This window comes from Vespula pensylvanica, chromosome 14 (genome assembly GCF_014466175.1).
Source record: "Vespula pensylvanica isolate Volc-1 chromosome 14, ASM1446617v1, whole genome shotgun sequence".
Classification (NCBI taxonomy): domain Eukaryota; kingdom Metazoa; phylum Arthropoda; class Insecta; order Hymenoptera; family Vespidae; genus Vespula; species Vespula pensylvanica.
Window position 1 is genome coordinate 1,946,104 of NC_057698.1, and position 9,460 is coordinate 1,955,563.

General features: G+C 37.5%; 1 protein-coding gene across 3 annotated transcripts in view; it reads left to right on the forward strand.

Moving 5' to 3' along the window:
- Positions 1-9,460, forward strand: part of LOC122634242 (zygotic gap protein knirps-like) — a 33,523-nt gene that overhangs the window by 14,329 nt on the left and 9,734 nt on the right. The window contains exon 1 of one of the 3 annotated variants that reach the window (XM_043822988.1): positions 8,473-8,733. The exons of the other annotated variants lie outside the window; for them this stretch is intronic. The gene's annotated coding sequence lies outside the window, so the exon portion shown is untranslated. Of the gene's footprint in view, positions 1-8,472; positions 8,734-9,460 lie in introns of those variants that run through there. 3 annotated transcript variants of the gene reach the window in all.

Sequence of the window (9,460 nt, forward strand, 5' to 3'; positions counted from 1 at the left end):
AAAAAAAAAATCTTTGAGCTTGGAAGGAATCACGAAAAAAATTCAATCAATGTAGAAGAATTAGATATCCGAAGGGATCAAAGTTCATCTTTGATGGAAGACGAAATAGGATAGGTCGCAGACAGGTGAAACGCAGGCCCAGTAAACTCGTATCGATATCGACTAGAAGAGAGGAAGAGGAAAACCATCGAGAGAGTCTCGTTAGGCCAGGTTTATTTCTTCGAAGGGTGTTGACCCTTGCTCTCGTCCCACTAATGTGGTACACCGTCGAGAGAATATCGGTACCGCATACTAAGTGACCCATCCGATAGTAATTGGACCTCATTAAGGCAACAACGGGCAATGGTCTGTATCCGTCGTCGTCTTCTTCCTCTTCTTCTTCTTCTTCTTCTTCTTCTTCTTCTTCTTCTTCTTCGTCTTCTTCTTCATCGTCTTCTTCTTCTTCTTCTTCTTCATCGATTACTAGTACTACTACTTCTACTTCGTTTATTCGTAGCTATCGCGTGCGTTCGATTCTTTTCGACTAGAAAAATCCGAAAGACGAAGAGATAAAAGACGTTTTAGGTTAAATTAGTCTCTCTCTCTTTCTTTTTCTCTCTTTGTCTCTCTCTTTTTCTTTTTGTGTCTTTTTTTTTGCTCTCTTATGGTCTGGTTTCTTTTTCTAAGATCAATAACCTTTCTCATAAATACATACTCTTAAATTTGTTCAACTCGGACAACAACAACAATAATAATAATAATAATAGTAATAATAATAGCAACAACAACACCGTGTAAGCATCTTCGTAATAGTAGAACGAACGAATGTCTGTGTGTTGCGTAAATATGGTAACATTGTACAATTACCCTTTGCACTTTTGCAAACGCGGAGAATCTCACTTTCGCTACCGTAAACGCGCCGTTCCCATTTGGTCCATTCTCGTATGTATATGTGTGTATGTATGTATACATGTATATAATACGATTCTTATTTAACTCCCGACGTCGTTTCTTTTTTTCTTCTTCTTCTCTCTTCTTTCCTTTTCTTTTTTTTTTCGGATAAAGTCAAATCGAAAGAAGGATCCTTTATTTCGAAATTCGAACGAGAAACGATGTACGATTTTCAAGTTGCCAAGTTGCGTACGTATTTCTTTCGTACAGAAAGTTTTATTAAGGGGGAAACATTGAAATAGTTTTTAGTAAACGTTGGTCCGAATTCGCTAAGTGCGCTTTCGTGCTCGGAGGAATATAAAAAGAAGAGAGACAAAAAAAAAAGCAAAAAGAAAAAAAAAGAAAAAGGAAAGAACAACAAAAAATAATCAAAGATATGAATCGTGATTATATAAACGAATGCGAGTCTACTCGAAATTAATATTGTCGCGGGAGCGCGTGTAAAAACGTAAGACACAAACACAGGAACACGTAAGCACACTGACACGAGAATACTCGAAACGCGAGACACGGGTCCTCCCAAGGTTTCGATCTTATCGTGAGATATATAACGGCGCCATTCAAGAGAGAGAAAGAGTGCTCCTGATATCGAGAGAAAAAGCTCGGAGTCAGAAATAGTTGGAAGACCCTTTAAAAAAGATTCTCTCACGCGTTCTTTTCATTTTCTCTTCATAGTAAACTCCATCCTCTACCTCCCTTCCTTAGCTCTACTCTCTTTTTTATAAAATAGAGTTATCGTTAAATAAATATTATCTATATCTTCAAATACATATCTTCGAGTAAATATCACGACATTTTTGTTTTTTTTGTTTTTTGCTTTCTATACGTATATAGGATTAACGCGTGATTCTTTTTATAAAATAAAATTCTACTAGAGAAACATTATGATTCGGTTGAAATAATGTCAAATAATAATACATCTCGCTCGGCGCTTAACGAACGAGCAGAGATGATTTGAAACGGGAAATAAAATTTAATCGAAAAATAATTTGCGAATGGAAGATGAAGAAAAAAAAATAAAAAGAAGATATACGACATACGAATCTCGACTATGTGATAGATCTAAACGGGACTATTTCTAGATCTCGAAGGGAATCGACTCGTGAATAATAAAAAGAGTAAGAGTTAAGCGCGCCTGGAGATTCGGAAATATTTAAAATAATTTAGCTCGTGCGCGGGCGCGCGACTCTTCGGGATAAGAAACGAGAGACGCTCATTAGCATACTAACGACTGCCTCGAATTCTCTGCGTAACATCGAGAAAGAGAGAAGAAGAGAACCTTCCTCCCTCCCTCCTACCCTTTCTCCCTCCTCTTTCCACAGTATCGTTTCTTCGGCCACGTTATCCCTTCTCTTTGGGAAGATGCGCGCTCCGGATCTTTCCCTCGAACTTCTTCCATTTTTGGTGCCACGAGGAACGCGACTCCCGTTCTCCAAATATACGAAAGACAGAAAATATGATCCTACCTTGGATCCTCTTCAACAGGCTCGAAATATTTATTACGCGAATCGAAATAATTCCAAGTAATTCATGTTATATTTTTCGTATTACATTTTTTTTTGTTCTTTTTTTATCATTATTATTAAAAATTAATCTTAATTTCCCGAAAGTTTTTCCTTAGAATTGACTCAAGAATTAAATGTTTTTTTTTCTACAAGATTAATTAATTAATTAAAAAAAAAAAAAAAAAAAAAAAAAGGAGAAAAAAGGATGAGTAAAAAGTAAAGAAGGAGAACGATGCGTCCCTGTTTCGAGACCGAATGTCGTCGTTTTCGGGTGGCGTCCGAATTCCACGTTCGTCGTCGTCTCTCTGTTTCTCCCTCTCCCTCTCTCTCTCTCCTTCTTTTTATTTCTCACAAGCGTTAAAATAAACGAAAGCCAGGTCGTCCGAAGGCCGAAAGAGCGAAAAGAGTGAGAGAAGAAGAGGCAAGGCAGGGTTCGTTTGAATATTTACGTGAACGAAGAGCCCTGCACCAATTCGCAAAAGAATCATTCTCCTTCTCTTTTTTTCTTACACACACTCTCTCTCTCTCTCTCTCTCTTTCTCTCTCTCACACACATACACGCACACACACAGATTCGAAATCGCGTTTATCATGCAAATAGAGGAGAGCCCGTCCATTGTTTTTCGTGGTGCGAATTATGCAGGAGACTCAAAATTTGTCGGCTCTCTACCTCTACCTCTACTTCTCTCTCTCTTGCTTGGTCGTAAAAAAAAAAAAAAAAGAAAAAGAAAAAGAGGAAAAAAAGAAAATAAAAAAGGCAGGCGTGATTCAGAGGGAGCTTCGGTTATTCATCGTTCGACAATGAGGCCGCGACTCTTTTCCTTCGAGGACGTCAAAAGATGCTACAAAAGGCTTTCGTTCGTTCGTTCATTCGTTCGTTCGTTCGTTCGTTGTCGTTGCAAAATAACGGCATGGCCCAAAACGTTTTCACGCGAGCATAGAGAGAAAGACAGAGAGAGTTCTCTCCATAGAATGAAAGCGCATTTTGTTTCGGCACTTCGAAGCTCCCGTAAATTCGACGTGGTACTGACATTTCCGGCGCGACGATTCGAAAAGGCACTTAGTTACTGGAACGCGAAACTTCCGCCGACGAGAGTCGACTTTTACGATCTACCAAGTGAAATTATAATGTATTCGAATCGTTCACCGATTTCTTCTGGTTCTTTCCTTTTTCTTTTTCCGTGCGACAATTTCTTTTTCTTTTCTTTTTTTCTTCTTTTTTTAACTCTTCTAAGAAATCCGTATCCATATCCATCGTTACATAGTATTTATTTTATAAGATAAAACGTTAGTATGGGGTATACTAAATAATTTATTCTACTAAAAAGATACGTCTACCGTGAAATATTCAAATGAGATAGAAAAAAGAAGAAGAAGAAAAAAAAAAGAAAAAAAAAAAAGAAAATAGAATCAAATCTCTTTCTCTGGTAGTTTCTATTAATTTTCAAAGATCGTATCGTACTTCGAATCCGAATACTATTCGCGAATACCAACTTACGTTCGAAAATACCTTTGATAGATAGATAGATAAATAGATAGATTGATAGATAGATAGATAAATAGATAGATAGATCGATCGATTGGATTTTTTTAAAGAGGAACAAGGCGACGCACTTGGAACGGCACAAACCGGCAATTTCCTCGAGTCCGATTAGAAATTCTCGTCACGATCGACAGATTAGTCGACCGGTTCGTTCTTTCCTCTGTTTTTTTTTTCTTCTTCTCTTGACTTCTTACCTTCCTCTCCCCTCTCTCTTTTTTTTCTTCTGTCTTTATTTCTATCTCTATTTCTATCTTTACCTCTATCTCTATCTCCATCTGTATCTCTCTCTCTCTCTATCATATGTATATGTTTTTCATTCGAAATACGCGTTCGCGTTGCTTTCTCGGTCACCTTCTCGTAAAAATATATCGACTTTACACCAAGAGTCTCGTTTCTTCGTTGCAAATGGAAGGACAATCCGGTAGGTCGCTTTAATGTCCACCTTCTCAAAGAATTCGGTCTACCAATCGTTCACCATTCCTTCGAAACGAGCTAACACACTCTCATGAGCACCAAACTTGTCGTGGTAGTTGTCCTACTCGTAATCGTCGTCATCGTCATCGTCGTCGTCGTCGTCGTCGTCGTTGTGAATCGTACTTGCTCTATCGATTCGAGAGCCAATTTCAAAAGATTACGCAAACTTTCATGGAACGTCGAGCGCCGTCAAGCTTATACTTTGCTTTCGTATGTAGACAGAAAAAGAAAGAAATATACATACATATATATATATATATATATATAAAAGGACCGTGCTAAATTTTCTTGTCTCACTTTTTCAAGAAATCTCTGCCGTGTAAAAAATGGATATCAGTTCTAACGAAATTAAAAGAACATGTATATATATCCCTTTTAACAGATACGGATAGATATTCTAATACTTCGAATGCGATAAAATATAAATGGAGACGAATCCTTACTTACTTATTTTCGAAAAAAAAGAAAAAACAACGAAAGAAAGAAAGAGAAAGAAAAACCATGTGTACAGTCAAGGAGTGGGATAAAAATGGGGAAAGAGATGAGAAAAAAAGAGAAAAAAAAATAAAAAAAGATAGAGAGAAAGAGAAAAAGAGAGAGAGTGTGAGATGGTAAGAAGTCGCAAAGTCGGCAAATAGCCAAGGGGAAGGTCGGTCCGGTCGAAGATGGCAGGCGGGATAAGTCCTCTCTGATGAGTGTACTCGCGCTAAGAGCGCCGTAAACTCGATTATGGACCCAATCTCTTCGCGATATCTTTCCCCGTACAATTAGCTCTCTCATAAAGTGACATTAGCTCGGGTATAAGGTGGCGCGTGTTAACACACGACAAGAATCCAAGAGTAGTTCTCTTTTCCTTCTCTCTCTCTCTCTCTCTCTCTCTCTCTCTCTCTCTCTCTCTCTCTTTCTTTCTCTCTCTTTCTTTTTCCTGCACGTTTCTTTCTACGGTGCAGCACTGCAAGGCGGTTTAGTTACCAACTTCGTGGTGCGACGCGCTTCTTAACTGCCGCTATTACGTTCCCTAATTGCCGGCCATTTAAATGCCGGCGCTGCAAATAGATTCCACGATAGGGACCGACCAACAGCGCCGGATATATCTCGCAAAGTGGAATCGGAATAATTCGATCCGGTAATGCACGGTATATATCGTTGAAATCCTTAGAATCAAATCCAATCGAATCGACTTTTTTCCCCCCTCTTTTCTCCTATTTTCTTTTCTCTCTTTTTTTTTTTATTTGCTTTTACGATTAAAAGAAAACAAAAAATGTGAGAAGAAAAGAAAAGAAAATGGACAGATCTGTTATGTAGGATTTTTACTTTTCAGACGATCGTTGTCCCTTCCAAATCTTTTTTATTTCTTTTCTTTTTTTCTTTCTCTCTCTCTCTCTCTCTCCCTCTCTCTCTTTCTCTTTCTCTATCTGTCTGTCTCTGTGTTCTTTTAAAAGCAGCTAAAGAAGTCACTTTCGCTGCGCTAGAGCAACGAACATTTATGGTTGTCACGTACTAGCGCGTTCTCGATCAGTACGGAAGATCGGACACCAAGACGAATTTGGCGACACGAGAAACGTTAAGACTTTAGAGACACCGAGAAGGAAAACGCGTACTATCACATAGATCGTATAAATTGTTTTGGATTTACGAGCCTGCTTTGGCGGAAACGCCCAAACCCACGTGGTTGCCCAAATCGAGTTCTCGAATACGTTTTACGAGTCCTATAAATCTTTTTTCATCTATGAAAGGATCGATAGATTCTATTACCTCGATCTATCGTTTCTTTTTTCTTCTCTCTCTCTCTCTCTCTCTCTCTCTTTTTCATGAATCTTTGAAATAGCTAGGCAAGTAAGCATGTAAGTAAGTACTTAGGAAATAAAAAGATGCAAAACGTCGTGTACACGTACGAGGTGGCCCAATTCACGCCCGAGCGTGATCGAGGGACGAGATCGAGGAACGGATCGTGCTGCGCCCTTGAGGATCGGTCTTTAGCATTCGGCCGCGGCCGTCCTGCGCAACCAAAGACAGCCGACTTCTTCGTGCAACGTGTCGCGACCTCGCGTCTAACGCGAACGCGGCCGATCTCTTCGAAACGATCGCATTTCGCAACCACGTCCTCGAGCTACTGCCGATTTTCTCGATCTCAGAAGAGTTTCACTCGAAAACGAATCGTTCCAAACAATATCTATATATTTATTGTATGTTATTATTGCTATATACGTTATAAAAAAAGAAACAAAAAAAAAAAAAAATAACTAGACGCTACGATATAACGCGTAAAATATTATATCATATCAATGATTGATAATTTTGTTAGAAGTATCGAATGAATGATTTGAATAATGCAAAAAATGATTAATTCAGTGTTTTTGTTATATTGTATTGTAGTCGATTCTAATTGTTTTTTAATCATATTTATAATTATTTTATATAAATATAAATATATATATATATATATATTAATATTTATGTATAATTATTAATATAATTAAATTACGTTTGATAATTATTTTAGATACATTTGTATTATATTATATTGAATATATTTGTATATAAATAATGACCATTACCAATATAACGTAAAGATAAAAGAAATATTACTATATCAATATTCAATATAAAATCTTCATAACTTCTCATTGGAAATATTAAATTGTAGACATTATATAAAGTTACACCGGATGATTATAATTCACGGTTTCTATTTATCGTAGATTTAAAACGTCGGTGAAGAAAAGAAAGATATTAAACTTGGAATCCGAGAGAAATTATTATTTAAACAATTGAACGTTGAGGATAATGACGTAAAAATAAAAGAAATACTATTATACTAATATGTAAATATAAAATCCGATATAACCTCTCATTAGAAATATTAAATGTATGATTTAAAGTTATACCGAATGATTATTATTCACGGTTAGTAGGTATTATCGTAGATTTAAATTACCGTAGATTTAAAAGAAGAAAAATGTTAAACGTTAGAACGCGAGTGAAAATGTTTGAACAATGAAAGTTAACGTAATAGTATTTCCAATACTATTCACCAAGACTTACCTTTAACCCCGCGAAAGTTTCGTCGCGATGAGTTCCACGCGAGCGTTACGTCGTAATCGGGTTTATTAGGAAGACTCTCGCCGACACGATCGTTGCTTTCACCGAGAAGGAAGAAGAATAGAATAATAGGGAGAATACTAGAGGGATCAGCTTAGGTCTTTCTCGCGGGTAACCACGTAAATAAACAAGCGTTATATTCGATTCGTTCGTTCGTTCGTTCGTTCGTTCGTTCGTTTGTCCTCTACTAAATCTTTTATGTTTATCCTTTGCGCTATGAGATCATCTCTGTCACGTGACACTTCATTTAGTTAATAAAAGAAATCTGTAAGAGACTATTATACATATTCTAAAATTCCATTCAAACTATGTGTATATATATATATATATGTGTGTGTGTGTGTGTGTGTATATTTGTGCGTGCGTATAGATATACATATTTCAAAAGATGCCAGAACAGTTACCATACAACGTTACCGAACGAGAGAACGAATACACGTATTAATATCTATTTCTTTGCACCTCGATTAAAGTCCACCGTACTAAACTAACATTTTCAATCGGAATAACGTTCCTTACTTTATCGAATCAATAATTTATCTATGAAACGTTTTATCTGTAACATCTCGTATATACGTATCCAACTGATTATTATATCTATCGTAGATATCGATCCGTATAAACGCTTAATGCAAAACAAAAAAAAAAAAAGAAAGAGATCATATGAGAAATTTAATCGTAGCATTAACGATTAAACATTCGAGTAACGTTTACGAATCAAAGATTCCAAATGTTTTTAAAGTTTTTCTCTCGATCGGTGACGATAGTCGTCTAGACTCGTAGACTCGCGTCGTGCGAAGATAACGTTTTCTCGAGGAGAAGACCGGAGGAAGAGGAGAAAGAGAAGATGGAGGGGAAATGAGAAGGGGAAAAAGCTAAGAGGGAGTGAGAGGGAATGATAGGGAGGGGGAGGGGGAGGATAAAAAGGTCCGTGCTGGAAGTTGGACGCGCGCTGCGTTGGAAGTGTCTCTCCTTCTTTCGCGTGCCACGAATCACAATGCGCGAGTTCTCGGTTTGCCTCGACTCGGGCTCGGGTTTGTGCGCTCGTGCGCTCGTGCGCTCGTGCGCTTACTACTCTTTCCTCGCGATAATATCGAGGACGTAGGCAGGACGACCCGATCGTAGATTATGCGTTGCGAAACGCACACGGTAGCGATTCAATAGAGCGACGATCCGTTCGTAAGTACGATACGTACGATACTTACGTATGGTACGTAGAATAGGTACGATAGGTGTACGATAGGTACGTACGTACGTACGTTTGTACGTAAGTACGTACGTCGGAGAGGTAGGCAGGCAGGCAGGCAGGCAGGCAGGCCCGCTTTGAACTCGACTCCGATTTATGTTAGCCAACTTCCTTCGACATTTGCGCTCTTTCCCATCCGACTAAGCACCACGAGACTCGATTTCTATCGAGAGTCTGATCGAGATCGATTTTATTTTAAGTAAATAAATTTACCTGGGTTATACTCCAGATAATATTTTTTTTCTTTTTCTTTCTTTTCTTTCTTTCTTTTTTTTTCTTCTTTTCTTTCTCATTCGTTCTATTCTTTCGTAGCTTCGATTCGATGTAAACGCGATAATCGATTGAATGGATTTTTAGTTGATTAATTTTGATTTGTAGTTCATCATTTAAGTTCGTTGTTCATTCTCGCTTAATTAAAAAAAAAAAAAAAAGGGCAAAAAAGTAGATAGATACATTCGAAGATTATAGATCGTAAGTTTTTCTTTCTTTTTTTTAAATATTTCTCTATGAATAAAAATGTTGAGTTACGTTTGAAAGATCATACAAAATAAGATGCGTACATATATTTATATATATATTACTCATGGTGGTACATTTTCTCACGCGTTTCTTCTTCCTTCACTCTCTCTCTCTCTCTCTCTCTCTCTCTCTCTCTCTCTC